This window comes from Myotis nattereri, assembly GCF_964212035.1.
Source record: "Myotis nattereri genome assembly, chromosome: 14".
Taxonomy (NCBI): domain Eukaryota; kingdom Metazoa; phylum Chordata; class Mammalia; order Chiroptera; family Vespertilionidae; genus Myotis; species Myotis nattereri.
In genome coordinates, this window is record NC_138089.1 from 50,981,887 (window position 1) to 50,996,794 (window position 14,908).

Sequence of the window (14,908 nt, forward strand, 5' to 3'; positions counted from 1 at the left end):
TTCATAAAACAAAAATGAGGATATCCCGTTTTTAGAGAACTTATGGGAGAAAGAGAAGCACAGTTTACAGATTATCCCTAAAGAAGTGACAGCCTTTGTTGCGATGGCTGTTGGAAGCTGGACTTCGGGTGCAGCTCCGCATACTTCCAATGCGTTTTGGAGAGGTGCTGGTTTGCAAGAGGAGACCATACCCCTATTTCTACCAGGGAACTTACTAAGAGCACATAGGACAAATGAAAAGGTATTCCATTTACTCCTGATTTGCCTATAGAACTTGAAAGATGCTTTGTAGTTAATTAAAGAAAAATGCAATTTAGTCTGAAGTGGGAAATCGCAATGCAGAACGACTTAATTCACAGTGACATTTTGAATGGCACGGATACAGCCACCCCCGCCCCCACCCCCGGATCACACACCCTGGAAGCTAGCAGTGGAGCAGGCATTTTTGACAGCATCCCCCTTCTGGAACAGACCCCGGTTTTTAAGAGGCAGAGCTTTCTGTGCTGGGATTATGGCGGGCGGGGGCCGCTAATGGTGGCTGGGGCACCTCTGTATCGTTTTTCACTTTGTTTTCCCATTTTTGGCAAGGAGTGGGCCTAAATATAAAAGTATTCACTTTTGCAGGAGCATTATCTCTACTAAAGCAAGAAAAGGAAAAAAGGGGGAGCCTCAAGGGGGGAAGCTGCATGTATTACTTCTAATAAACATTGTATTAATTGCATCATTAACATATATTCCAGGAGAGAGAGAGAGAGAGAGAGAGAGAGAGAGAGGATCTATAGAGAGGTTATGTAAGATGGTTAGAGACTACACTCTGTATTGGCCATGGTGAACGCAACACCAATAGCTTATTATTGTCGGTCAGAAAACAAATTTTTGCCCCAGTGTTTATTCCAAGAAAAGGCTGCAATTATCTTTCAAAATGATCTGCCCCCAAAATTCAGTTGTAAGTTTTAAGGAGAAGAGAAAATCAACAAACAGAATAAATTTACTCCTGATTTGCATATAGAACTTGAAAAAAATAAAATAGGTAAAAACGCTGCATCATCCTTCCCTCTAAGAGGAAGCTTCCTAAAGTTTCCAACCAGTTTTTAGTAATGTTGCCAGGACACAAAATCTGCACCACAGCCCACACCACTCATCCAGGTGGTGGGTGCCTAGAGAAAGGCAGGTCATAAAGTAGGTTTGGCTTATAACCAGAGCAGTTGTGTGGTGTGTTTTTTTAAACAGAAATCTTCCAAAATTGGCTGACTGAATTCCTGCAGAAATGATACAGCAGGTGGGGACAATGTATATAGGCAGCAGTTGTTTTTTGGTTTTTTGGTTTTTTTTCAGAGTCCCCTTAAGTTTGGCAGGTTGGTGAGCCCCATGGATCCCCAGCAGAGGGAGGAAGTAGCCTTGTTTTCTGCTCCTACGTTATTCTCCCCACACTCCTGGTGGAGCCCCTGGAGTTTAGAAAAACTGTGAGCTGACCTGGAATAGTCACCTCTGGGCATGCCCAGACCGCCCCCTAGAGATGGCCAGTGCCAGCAGGGAGCCGGCGTGCCCAGGATTGAACACCACCTGCTAGATTATAAGGTTAGTTTTGGACCACAGAGGATTTCAAAGACCTGGGATTGCACAAATGATAAACACGTTGTCTCTCTCTGTAGACATATATATCTCTATCTCTATCTATCTTAATTCTTAATATTTAAATCACAATACTAGCAGTGCTTTGTGAGGCTAAAAGTAGTCATTCACGCTAACATGCTTAGTATTCTTTGGTACTTAGAGATTCCGATTGCTTATTTTCATGTACATGACTTTTGAGAGGTAACAGATCCCGTCGTGTTCTTTACTTCCCTTATATTCTTCTTTTATTTTTTCAGTAAAAATGTGTTCTCATTCGAAGTATAGAATGCATTTTTCCTGCACACTGTACTTTAATAAATGCAAGGAAATGCTATTCCTAATATACTATTTATCTATAATGATGAATAATCCTGTCTCTGCTTAGATGCTAATAATAATGAGTGAGTAGCTTTTTTTATTCGTCTTCCTAGTTTTAAATCTATTTGTGAAAATTAAATTTTGTTGCAGGCTTCCTCGTGAACTGCTACAAATATATCATGTTCCACTTTCACATATTAACTTTGCCAGGTTTTGTGGGTTTTGTTGACAATTGAACTAGCTGATCAGCCTGCCTCCCTCCCTCCCTTCCTCCATTTCTTCCTAAATTATCATTACGAGTATGAATTTTTCTCACTGTATGATTTTCCCCGTGTTTACACCTTGAAATTTTTATTAAGGAGGCCATATTCAACAAAAGAGCTCACTTGTGAGCATGTATTGCTGTGTGTTACGAATGTAACTCCTGACTTCTCCTTTCTTATCTATGTTTAAAATTTTGAAAGTATCACAAATAAGCTAGCAGCTCAAAAGCTGACAATTGCATATTATGTAAGATTGACAGATATTTCATTTCCGTGATACATTAAAACATGAATTTGATTCTTTCCCAAGATATTTTCAGCCTGGCCATTTCCATATCTGTAGCCTACGTTACACTCTAGCAAACTTTAATAACGGCTTTCATGTTTCCATTCTTTGGTGCAATGCCAACTTCCCAGTCCCCCTCCAGGGTTTAGGGTGTCCTACTTTGTTGCAGGGTTACTACGTGCACCCCATTTGATTTTTAAGTGCTAGCTTGCACATTTGACACATCAAAGTAGGTGCTTTTGCTTCATGTCTTTCTTCTGACAATGTCAGTTTGCACCAGGTCCACGTGTCGCTTTCTGTTTTTGAAGTCTCTGAGAAGCAAGTGTGCTTCAAGGCTGTTTTGGTTGGATCACACCACACATGTGCAAAGCTAATCTCACTCCCATTGCCTTAGCTTGGGTATTCATTATAGAATCCGTGAATAACATGACACCAACTCTTCAACTTCACCATCAGGAACCCCAGGGAATTCTTGCACACACTGTAGTTTCCCCTTTCCTTCGACAGCAATCAGACCATTCAGGCCAACATTTCCCATCATCTAAGTCGAGACTGGCCAAGGATCTCCTGAATTTCATCAATGGTTTCTTTCAGTCCCTTCATATAGAATGGTTTGATAACCTCTTCTATTCCTTTCTTCAGCTCCTGCTAGCTTTCGCAGGTTCTAACAACTCACAGAGCTTACACCAGCTCACACTATTATAAGACTAACAAGATGGATCAATATTTAAAAATATGGAGCATTATAAAAAAAAACATACACCCATTTTCCTTGACCCGGGTTTTTCAGGATTATAGGGTCTTGTTGGAGGCTTGGAACAAGGAGCACCTAAGCAGGAGAATCCATCAAAGCAGGAGGTATTCGCCTGCATCATGCTTGTAGTCTTTGTTTTTTAATGGTTAAATCATGTTTTTATTTTAGCCATTCAGCAATTCTGTGGTTTTTTGGGGGATATTTAACCCATTTACATTTAAAATAATTATGGAAGCTAAGATCTTACGATTGCCATCTTGGGTTTTTCCCCCTTACATTTCTTTCTTTATTATTTTTAAAGATTTATTGAATTGCTTGTAGTCTTGAATGAAACTAACTCTTTAGCTGCCCCTTCAAGCAAGACTGTTTGTTTAAATGGAGCTTTACCTGAGGTCAGGGACATGGGGTGTACATCACCGTGCCTGGCCTGCCTTTGGAGGCAGGGAACAGTTATGTGATTCCAATTCTGACATTGAATGGCGGCAGGCCAGACAACTTTAAACTACAGATTCTCTCTTTCAAATGGCCAGCCACATGCTCATTTTAGGTTACTTTCCAAGCAGGGCATCTGGGATCCACTGAGCATGGCCACAGATGGCCCAGACCTGGAATAGTGCCCAACACAACAAGGCGCCCACCAATTCCTATATCTTAAGTAGGAAATTACTTTCTGATTGAGCCCTGGACATGGCAAAACACAGACTCCGCACCCCCAATGTGTTGTAAGGTTCCTGAAAATGTCTCCCTCCCAAGAGTATCCATTTCTCCCTTCAGCAAGCTGGTCTGGATCTGTTCCTCCTGTGTGATGAGTACTATCAGTGGTCCAAGTTAGAGTGGCCCAAGTGGCTTCTGTCTAGAGAATTTAGACTAGTGCCCACCTGGGTCATCAGGAACAGTGAAAATTAAAGCAAGATCCAAACACAAGCAAAACCCTTGATGGCTCAGCAGTAAAGGCTCAGGGATTTCGTTTTGTAATTAGCTTTTATTTACTATACAGCACCCTAGTTCTACCCCAGTCTCTGTAAGTTCTCTCTCTGCAGACACATAGCACCTTTTCCTCCCTGGTTGCTTCCCCTCCCCCCCCCGAGGAAAGGAGGTATCTTGGAAACACTTTGACAACCTCTTTCTCCCCTTTATGGAGGCTGTATAGAGATTTAATTGTGGTGAGGAACAATTCCAATGCACTGTTGCTACCCGTTAGAACAAAAACCACACCGACATCAGATGAATTCATCTCTCCTATATTTCAAGTGCGTCTCCTTTCAGGAAGTCTGAGGATAGCAGGAATTATTATTATTATTATTATTTTATTGCTTAAAGTATTACAAAGGGTATTATGTCTCCTTTTTTCCCCCCTGCCCTTGACAGTCCCCTAGCCTCCCCTATCCCCCAGTGTCTTATGTCCACTGGTTATGCTTATATGCATGCATACAAGTCCTTTGGTTGATCTCTTACCCCCCTCCCTCCTGCCCCCCAACCCTTCCCGGCCTTCCCACTGCAGTTTGACAATCTGTTTGAGGCAGCTCTGCCTCTGTATCTATTATTGTTCAAAAGTTTATAATGGTCTCTGTTATCCATGAATGAGTGAGATAATGTGGTATTTTTCCTTCATTGACTGGCTTATTTCATTTAGCATAATGCTCTCCAGTTCGATCCATGCCGTTGCAAATGGTAAGAGTTCCTTCCTTTTTAGAGCAGCATAGTATTCCATTGTGTAGATGTACCACAATTTTCTAATCCATTCATCTACTGATGGGCACTTACGCTGTTTCCAGATCTTAGCTATGGTGAATTGTGCTGCTATGAACATAGGGGTACATATATCCTTTCTGATTGGTGTTTCTGGTTTCTTGGGATATATTCCTAGAAGTGGGATCACAGGGTCAAATGGGAGTTCCATTTTCAGTTTTTTGAGGAAACTCCATACTGTCTTCCATAGTGGCTGCACCAGTCTACATTCCCACCAGCAGTGCACAAGTGTTCCTTTTTCTCCACATCCTCTCCAGCACTTGTCGTTTGTTGATTTGTTGATGATAGCCATTCTGACAGGTGTGAGATGGTACCTCATTGTTGTTTTGATTTGCATCTCTCGGATGATTAGTGACTTTGAGCATGTTTTCATATGTCTCTTGGCTTTCTGAATGTCCTCTTTTGAAAGGTGTCTATTTAGGTCCTTTGCCCATTTTTTGATTGGATTGTTTATCTTCCTTTTGTTAAGTTGTATGAGTTCCCTATAAATTTTGGAGATTAGGCCCTTATCAGATATGGCATTGGCAAATATGTTTTCCCACACAGTGAGTTTTCTCATTGTTTTGTTGATGGTTTCTTTTGCTGTGCAGAAGCTTTTTATTTTGATGTAGTCCCATTTGTTCATTTTCTCTTTAGTTTCCAATGCCCTAGGAGCTGTATCAGTGAAGAAATTGCTTCGGCATATGTCTGAGATTTTGTTGCCTTTGGATTCTTCTAGAATTTTTATGGTTTCCTGTCGTACATTTAAGTCCTTTATCCATTTTGAGTTTATTTTTGTGTATGGTGGAAGTTGGTGGTCTAGTTTCATTTTCTTGCATATATCTGTCCAATTTTCCCAACACCATTTATTGAAGAGACTATCTTGGCTCCATTGTATGTTCTTGCCTCCTTTGTCAAATATTAATTGAGCATATTGGTTCGGGCCGATTGCTGGGCTTATTTATTGAGCACTTTTGTTCTCCAGCAAAAGTGGGGATCTCAGCTCAGTGGCTTTTGCATGTTCATGACTGCATCTGCAGGGTGTCGATCTGTAACTTTGTGTAGCACTATGTTAGGTTAGAGAATGAGGAAATACAGAACGGGGGAAAGGCTCCTGCATGAAAGGAGGGGCAGAGGGGGCACCTACGAGCACCATGGTACCTGAAGTGGGTGGCACTTCATCCAGAGGGAAGAGGACACTTGGGTGAGAACCTAGATGGAGTGAGCACTCGGAAGAAGCTTCATGCAGTACCTATAAGGAGCAGGGTTGGGGGACAAATGAGAGGCACAATATATATCGCCTGGAAGTGTGAGCAAGGCCTACATGTCTGGTCATATCGTTTTATTACCACATACCATGCATTTGATTCATGTGATCACCTACTCAGAAAAACTCAGAAACTACCAACAGCCTGGAGAAACTCACCTGTGTGTGTGTGTCTTTAGTTCAAGGGTTCAGCACCCTTCTTTTGTCTTTAGTGAAAATGTCTTTCCCATTGTTCATTTTCTCTTAATTATATCTACTAGTTCCCTTAAGATGACTTTCAGAATTAGCCTCTGAGAGCACACGACTTTAAGAAAACCTAAGGGGAAGGGGAGCAGTGGTGTGTATTGTTTGCACAGATGCTTTGTCCCCTGATCTCTTTGTTCTCAAATCCCTTTGTCTGTTGAATTCTCTAGTTAGATTGGCAGCTCCATCCGGGCCAGCACCATCTCTTTCAATCATATCCTACCCAGAAGGCCACACAGCAGTTGCTCAATAAGTAAGCTTCAGCTCTTTATCTCCCAGTGGAGAGATCCCTCTCACAGAGCTCAGCCAGACTAAAACCTTCTTGAGACCCGTCCATCCAGAAGCATGTCATGGGTTTTCCCTTAACCCTTGCCCTTGGTATATAGGTCTCTGAGTCATTAGATGCCTTGCTGTTTTGGGTGGACAAAAAGCAGGAAAGTCACCCAGCCCTCACGGATTGGTATCCAGTTAGAGTTTGGAGCCTCCTTTTGTTCAGTGAGTCATCGGATCCTACTAGGTGCCAGACACTGTCCTCAACATGGGGGCTAACACCCAGGTATACTATACAGGCAACAATCTCTGTCATGGCGTAGCATATACAATAGTGGGAGGAGAGCGAATTTTATCACTTGGTTCAAGTTTTAATTAAGCCTTGTGAAAGAATGATTCATAGGCATCGCTAAGACCTGAGATCCAGGGACTGAAGGAGCCAGCAGCCAGCTGACTTAACACTAAAGAGGCAGGACAAGCAGGCAGCTGGCTTGTCGTCTTCCCCCCTGAAGGCTAGGAATGACTGGTGTGGTGGATATTAAGGAGAAAATGTAAAAATCAACGCAAGAGACTCAGCCCAAAATTACCCACGTCATAGTAAATACTCAGTAAAAACATGGATTAGCGTGGTTGTTGCATCTTGAAGTAATAGCAGTATTAGTATGTTAGTACCCAGTGGTAGCTCAGAGCTAGTCCGCTTAACTAGAAACTCCCTTTGTTCCTGTGGCTCTTGACATTGCACATGCTGTACTTGGGATGGCGGCATACATCCATGTCTGCTAAATTTCTCTCTCCCTCTGGGGAACACACTTCCTATGGTCATAGAGCCTTTAGACCCAAATGTTGGCTTTTCATTTTGGGGAAGTGCCTTTGCTTCCTTCAATTTCTTTGCTTCTCTGGAAAACCTTTCATTCGCCTGCTGTTGCAGGGGTGGGTGGGAAGAAGAGCTGAGGTCATGGTGGGTGATTTAATCTCCTGCATTGATTCCTTTTGATTAGGGTCGGTAATGATCTCTAACAATAACTCTGCAAAGGCAGTATGAAGGCGTGAAATATTTGTATGCTGTCGGACCAAATACCAAGCACTGACGGGAGAGAAAATAAAGACATCATAGCAGGGGAACCTCTTATTTCCCTAATTTAGATATGGGGGTGGGGGGAGCCATACATTTTATCACATTTCAAAAATCTGACAGAATAATAATTTACCAATTCATCTTCACTTTTATTCATTTCATCTGGATGTCTCTTCCTTTCCTCTTTTCTGCAAGAAAGGGTTTGAATAACTCAAACATTTCGCCCCCACTCTCGCACCTATAACAGCATCGCGTTTGTGAAGTTTCATTGTTTTTGAAATGACAGATGCCTTTTTCACGTCTTGTAGGAAGGAAGGAAGAAAGAGTTCATGTCAAATGTGATGAATACAATTAATACCCCCACCACCACCTTTAGAAGTGCCTTTTCTCTCCATGATGATTTTTAAAAATCATTTTTAATCCTTTAAGCCAGAGTTGAAAACATGCATTTTGTGATAAATCCTCGTTCCATTACAAGGTGTTGCCAATATAAGTAACTGAAAATAAATAGCGGATTGTATTTTTGGTGTCCAGGTCAAGAGGAAATTTTAAAATATTGTTTGAACAGGAATGAACTGAATGAATCAGTGAGATTAATAAGGTTCGAGCAAAAGTATCATTTCAGTTGCTGGTCCCTCCCATGCCTAAAATAGTGTTGCTGGTCACAGGAGGTCACAGTACAGGGATATTGAGGGGATATTTACAATAAGTACATAACTCGGTGGGATGCCGGGAAGAGCTAACTATTTAGGAACATTTTTGTTTCAACAAAGTCATATGGAATTATTATCAACAAGATGCCCGCAGTGTTCTTTACGTTCCTGGAAAATTTCGTTTTGGCTACAGTTGGGATGTGGAGGTTACTCCACAAATCTGAAATCCTGGCATTTCGCTTGAGGATTAGGGGACAGCCATTTCTAAATGCTACATATATTCCGGCACCAGGAGAGAGTCTAATTGTTCCAAATGCCTTTCTGCAACCCCAGGTACTCTTTACCTGGAAATCATGCAGGGTTGTGAATTCCTGTGTGGGCTCTGGGAAGACGGGCACCATGGGGTCTGGAGGTGGAGGAAGGAACGTGGGTAGTAGCCAGCAGGTAACTTTAGGACATTCTGATAGCTATTTATGGTTTATGGGCTTTCTGGATTTTTCACAGAGAAAGACGGAACATAATGTCTAGAAACCCAGATGGGTCCGTATGATTTTAAGGATAAAATCAGAGAAGTAACATTCACCGGAAGGGGGGTGTGTGCTGCCACTGTGCAGTGTTTGCTGGCCGTGAGAGAGGAAGGAAGATAGCGGTCAGGTGAAAATCAACGTGTGGGGCTCTCTTGCAATATCCTGGGAATTGATTGCATAGATTAGGTGAGCCTGGTCAATTTCTAATAGAGCCGTCAGTAGAGGGCTACAGTGTATTAAAATGAGCTCTGGCCCCTAATCAAAATGAAAAGATTTGGGGCAGCTTTGTCACTATCTGGCTGTAAATCTTGTCCAAGTCACTGGATTTAATGTTGGCTACACTAGCTGATTTCAAGGTTCTCTGCAAAGCTACGGTTCTGTGTGTACTTGCACTGTGTTTTTTGTTGTTATTTTAAGTTTGCAACAATCTGGAGGTTGATGAGACTACCTTGTGTATGGACAAGTCATGCCTAGATTCTTAGTAGAATGAGGTAGGAAATATGAGGTGGTGATCAGCCTGCGGGGGTTGTGAAAGTTGAGGCTATTTAAAAATCCTGGAGCTAGTCCCAGTGGTCACATAGTTGAACCAAAACCATTCTCAGCCGTAGCCAGTTTGGCTCAGTGGCTAGAGCATCGGCCTGCGGACTGAAGGGTCCTGGGTTCGATTGTGATCAGGGACACATGCCAGGGTTGCTGTCTTGATCCCCAGTGGGGGGCAGGCAGGAGGCAGCTAATCAATGATTCTCTCTCATCATTGATGTATCTATCTCTTCTTCTCCTTCTCCCTTCCTGTCTGAAATTAATAAAAATATATTTTTTTAAAATCCTCAATGCTCTCTCAGATTATTTGATTTATATTCTAACATGGCAGCAGGGCCACTGGCCCTGTTCCCTATGGCATGGATTCTATTGCAGATACTCCTCATCTGCAATAAAAAAAATTTTTGCAAAAAAAGGGGGGAAGGCAGTGATGGGACAAAGCTGCTGGTCAGCTGCTCTGTCACATCCAGTCCTCTCTCCCAGGGTATTGGCATCCTGAGGTTTGTAGGCAGCTGCACTCTGCCTAGAGTAAGCTCCGGGCATCAAAATTGATCATGTTGTATTTTTTAGTTAGAAATGGCGTCTGTTATCTTTTGTGGATGAGAACACGTTGGCATACACACATTGATGACTCTGGGAGAGATGCAGTGGAAGGCTTTCTGAGCATCACCTTTTTATTCTTGCAATGTCCACATTGGATGATTAAACGGCAAAGCTTATTGAAGCATAAAAGATGGGAGATGGATAAAATGAGGATGAGATAACTGAGGGTCCCATATATTGTGTATCTGTTAGAGCCAGAGACAAACCTGGGCAGGTTACATGCATAAAACTTGTCTTTACAAGTATATGTTCTCAATATAGCAGGGGAAATTTTGTAAAGTGGTCCTATGATTTCTGTCTTTGATCTGTTTGTAGGTATACTGATTTTCTTATCCCTAATTTATATCGTATTCAGGAAGATAAAAGTGTTGTTTTCTAGTTTTTTTATTGTGATCAAATCTACATAATATGATATTTACCACCTTAGCATTCAGAAATGTACAATTCAGTGGCGTTAAATATTTTCATAATGTTGTGTAACTATCACCACATCTACACCCCCAACTTTTTTATCATCCCCAACAAAAACTCCATACCAATTAAACAATAACTCTTTTCTTCCCTACCTCCGGCCCCTAGTAATCTCTATTTTACTTTGTCTTTATGAATTTGCCTATTCTAGGTTCCTCATATAAGTGGACTTACATTATATTTGTTCTTCTGTTTCTGGAATATTTCACTAAGCATAATGTTTTTAAAGTCCATCCATATTGAAGCATGTATCAGAATTTCATTCCTTTTTTATGGTTTAGTAATATTTCATTGTATGCATATACCATATTTTGTTTATCCATTCATCTGTTGATGGACACTTGGGTTGTTTTCATTTTTTTGCTCATTATGAATAATGCTGCTATAAACATTAGTATGCATACATCTGTTCAAGTGTTTTAATTATTTTGGGTAAATATTTAGAAGTGGAATTACTGGGTTCTGTGTTTTTAAAAGTAGGCTTTTCCCCCTTAGTTCTAACTTTTGTAGCAACACCAAGGCTTAATAATGTAATAGAATGCCTATGCGTTGGGTTGACCAAAATGAGTTTAACTAAAGGGTAGAGCTCCTCTTTGAGTGTTACTTGTACCTGTATTGAAGAACAGTTTCTTTGGGAAAATAAATCTATCTGAAAATTTCTTATTGATTTTTTTGTCACCTGGGGAAATTTTCTCAAACTTGTTAAAGAGATTAGTTTGTACATTGTTCATAGTATGGTTGCTCTTATTTCTGAAAGAATTGCATTTCCAATTACTTTGGTTCTTTTGCTTTTTACCTTACACATCTCTAATCTTTTTAAAAGCTTTAGCAGAATACTGTTTGGAGAATAGGATGTCTTTAGGTTTATAAAGTGGTGCAGCTCTTAAATATCATCACATGTGGCAAATTGACAAATCACTAATATCACCACAATTTGCAAGTGGTTTACATTTGAAGAACTGTGACCAGCTAGAACAAGAATGAGCAGTGCATAGCAGGGAAACCTTTCAGTCATTCAAATTAAGTCTTGGTTATGCTGTTTCATCACAAAGTACCAATACTGCCTTGGGATAAGATTAGTCATCCTGTGTTAACTTTTAGTTAAAAAAAAATGAGAAAAGTGACTAAGAAAGTGACCCTTCCAACATGCTAATTTCCCATTTCAGCTATCCCCTGAGAACTAAATTACTGTTGGAATCTGAATCAAGTTTGATCTTTCTTTCTCCACATGACAGACCAGAGATTAATATATGCCACACATGTAGAGAGAGGGAGGGGGGGAGGAGAGAGAGAGAGAGAGAGAAAGAAAGAACACATCTATTTTGTTGGTGGTGATGAAAGACAGACTATTTGATATTTTGCATTGTACTTTTCTCCTCTCTCCCTCTTTTTCTCATCCCCACAACCCCATAAATGCTACTATTTTCAACTCTAAACTAAGATGAGGAAATAAGAAACAGCAAAAATATAAGGTGAAATGGTAATAATTTTACTTCATTTCCTCATTTAAATAGCTGCAAGCACTTTTGAACAATTGTTTTGCAAGTGATTAACTACCTTGACTAAATACCATCCTCTAAATCAGAGACTTTCAATGGGTGCGTCACAATAATTTTTTAAACATGCAATACCTGACTATTTCGTTAGGGGCATTGTTTTGTTTGTTTTTTGTCAGATCAGCAAAAAATATATTTTTTGGTGTGTCACAGAATTTTAGTAATCAGTTTATGTATGCAATGAAATGAAAAAGGTTGAAAAAGCACTGCTTTAAATTATGGTTAAAATATTACTTTCATTGAAAGAACTGCAGTACCTTTTATTTTATGTATAGTGTCTTCTTTTTCTTCCTCCACCCCTCTAACTATAACAATTGAAATTTGGCCAGGATATCTATGAACTAAATGTTGGATTAAAGGTATTTGTTAAAGATAGTTTTGCTTCTTTGTGAAAATGGGAGAAATGGGAACAGTTTAAGATGAAATGGCATTGGAAGAGTTGGGTTAGTTTGGTGAACAGAAAGCTGGGAGTAGAGTTGAATTCCTGGCACTGCTTTCTTAGCAAAGAGAACAATTTTAATCAGTTACAAAAATATTTGTGATCCATATGTTACTCTCTGCTCATTCCCATATGCCCATATTCACTTTTATCCTGGTAGATGATGACTTTATGATTCAGGCATGCAAGAATAATACCTCGCTGGCTTCAGAGCTCAGTGCTATTTCAAAACGTGTCCTGGTAATTACGCACACACATACCAGTATATCCAGGCTGTTCGCGCCTTGAGTTGGTTTCAGTGGATATCAGTTTGTTCTGTTTCTTCATGGGAAGAAGTATATCTTGCATCCACCTACTGGGACTGAAATCATGCGACTAGGTTTAGATTTGAAAAATGCACTGCCATTCACCTGTTGGATTAAAGGCCACTGTTCAAATATGAGCATCAGAGAAAGGAGGCAAAAGGTGATGATGATTGTGAATCACTTCATTTTCTTTGGGAAATGGAAACAGAATTCAAAAAACATGTGGTGTCTATTCCAAGGCAATCGATAATGGCTGGTTACTTAAATAGATTCTGATTTTGAGCCATGTTGACTACTATTTAATTTGAGCGTTAGTCAAAGTAGCCATGGTGAAGCTGATCAAATTGAAAAATTAAAATTACTGTTGATGAACGAATCATTTTTGTCCTAAATAAATGTTCGCTTCTCTCTCAAGAAGCTGTATAATTTCTAACCAAAAAAGAAACATATTTCAAAGCCAAATTATCCGTTTTAATGAAACACGCATAAAGCTAGAAATGATTGCCTGTAGAAGCAATTGCATTTTCGAAAGTTGTTTTTCTCTTGCACAACAAATGGCGTTGTAACCCAATATGTTGTTAACATAGCCGCAGTGAAATCCAGTGAGGAACCACCTGTGCTCATCTGAACTTGGGGGGGGGGGGGCGCACCAGGGAGGGAGGCAAGAGGGTTTCTGGACTTCAGATTAACTAATGGAGATGCAGTTATTGTTCTCGGAGATGCATATACGATGGGAGAGGCGTGCATGCCGTTGGAATTAGCAGGTACGCAGCAGAGAGGAATTGCAGCGAAAGGCGGCAGAGACGGCCTGGTTTTGGCAAGTGTTACGAGGGCTCCGTCTCTCTGTTTGCATTCACGCCGTCTTTGCCTGGCCTCCTGTAGGAGTGATGAGAAAAAGAAAGCGCACGTGAGTTCGAGCATGGGTAGTGTTCAACAGGCTCCGAGTCTGCAAAGCTGTGGACTCCCTCTGACAGCGTGTCTTTGCTGTCAAACAGAATGCCCAGCTGGCAGTGGCAGTCCTGCTGGGGAAGGAGGGGTCCGCAGAGGCTGCCTTCGCCCTGCAACAGGCATTTCAGGGATGCCTCGTCCCAAACTGCAAGCGGAGAGAGCTCTCTCTGCCGTGCCCTGGGGAGGGTGCTCTGGGTCCTTCACGGATAGAGAGTGCCTCCGCAGAACCGAAATCTTGGCCTGCGCTCCATGGGGAAAACTTTCATAAAGGAAGGAGTCCCAGACCTAACAGTGAGGGAAGGGATCGGGATCTGTAATCAAGACCAAGGCTTGGCTTTCAAAGAGGAGGCAGGACTTTTGCTCACAGGTGATCCGGGTTCTCATTGAGGCGAACGCACGCGCTTGTGTGGCCTTTTTTTGTTGTTGTTGTTGTTTTAATATAAAGTGAGAGATTTCACTAAAAAAGGTTAAAATTGAAGTGAGTAATCTTCAGTGCATAATGCAATTGTTAATTTTAGCTCCTTGCGTGGGTGCCGCGCTGACTTGAACAGCCGGCTGGAGCCTTCATTAGAGGAGAAGCAGGCAGCTTGAGACAGGTGGAGCTGGAGCAAGCTGTGAACGGGATTGCGCCGGGAGCCGGTCACTAGTGTTAGGACCCGGGTCCTGTCCCTCTCGCCCTTCACCCTGCCATGCTCACTGCCATTCTCGGCACTGACTTTCCATCTCTTTTCAGGTTGACGATGTGTCACTCTGTATGAGGGAGTCGCATGGCCATGGGCCTCCCGCACTGTTAATGGGGACATGGGACTCCGCTTGCCTCTGATCTGCGTGGATTTTCCCGGGGCAGAAAGACAGAAGCCACCAGTGAAGTCGCCGAGACCTACAGCAGGAATTCTGCGCCAAAGGTAAGAAGTCTTGTCGTTTGGCTGTCATCTCATCTGTGGGTTTTGTGTGTGTGGTGTGTGTGTGTGTGTGTGTGTGTGTGTGTGTGTTTTATTATTGTTACATAAATGCACCTGTTTGCATTGAACAGTTCACACAATGTAAA

At 41.5% G+C, this 14,908-nt stretch overlaps 1 protein-coding gene across 31 annotated transcripts in view; it reads left to right on the forward strand.

Annotated features, from left to right (window-relative positions):
• ARPP21 (cAMP regulated phosphoprotein 21) overlaps nucleotides 1–14,908 on the forward strand; it is a 143,836-nt gene that overhangs the window by 27,693 nt on the left and 101,235 nt on the right. For 27 of the 31 annotated variants that reach the window (XR_013996787.1, XR_013996788.1, XM_081106066.1 and 24 more), the window contains exon 2: nucleotides 14,594–14,765. The gene's annotated coding sequence lies outside the window, so the exon portion shown is untranslated. Of the gene's footprint in view, nucleotides 1–14,429; nucleotides 14,509–14,593; nucleotides 14,766–14,908 lie in introns of those variants that run through there. The other 4 variants (XM_081106069.1, XM_081106051.1, XM_081106063.1 and 1 more) reach the window with 1 other exon arrangement.